A 928-nucleotide genomic window follows, 5' to 3' on the forward strand; every position below is an offset into this window, starting at 1 on the left:
CGCTGCTGGATCATGGTACACTTTTACACTTTGGGCATTAACCTTGAAAATAGAATTATCTTCCGGGTTTACCAAATCCACTGCTCCATAAGGGTACACTTTAAAAACAAGAAAATGCCCAGACCATCTAGACTTAAGTTTTCCAGGGAATAACTTCAGTCTAGAATTAAACAAAAGCACATGTTGGCCTTCTCTCAACTCTCTGTGCTGTATTCTTTTGTCATGCCAACTTTTAGTTTTCTCTTTATAGAGCTTGGCATTTTCATAAGACAACAACCTATGTTCATCTAGCTCACGGAGTTGTAACTTCCTTTTCTTTCCTGCTTCATTCAAAGACATATTGAGCTCTTTGATTGCCCAGTATGCTTTGTGCTCTAGTTCTAAAGGCAGATGGCAGGCTTTTTCATAGACTAGCTTGTATGGGGACATACCAATTGGTGTTTTTGGTTGGTCTATCATGAGGATTCTCTTATCTGGGAAGGTCTCTATAATGTCACATCCCCCTATCTCAGGTTTCTCTAACCTAGATAATTGGTCTGCTACCTGATTCTCCATACCCTTCCTATCACGTATTTCCAAAAGTTTAAAGGTTGACACCTCTACTGGAACATAATCATTTCCTATTGCCTCTATTTCCTCAACAATTTCTTCTTCTAATTCCTCTACACTCTCTTCTTCCAACTTAAAGTTTTCCTGAATTCCTTCCTCAACAATCTCTTCTTCTACTTCAGTTATGCACGAACACTCTTCCAGATAATCAGGATATTTTAAGGAGTTGAAGACATTAAATGTGACCTTTTGGTCTTGAAGCCTCATGGTCAACTCTCCTTTTTGGACATCTATCAAAGTTCTTCCGGTGGCTAAGAAAGGTCTTCCTAAAATAATCGGAATGTCCTTATCAGCCTCAAAGTCTAATATGATAAAATCT

The sequence above is a fragment of the Cynara cardunculus genome, assembly GCF_001531365.2.
Source record: "Cynara cardunculus var. scolymus isolate 2C chromosome LG 13, CcrdV1, whole genome shotgun sequence".
Lineage (NCBI taxonomy): Eukaryota > Viridiplantae > Streptophyta > Magnoliopsida > Asterales > Asteraceae > Cynara > Cynara cardunculus.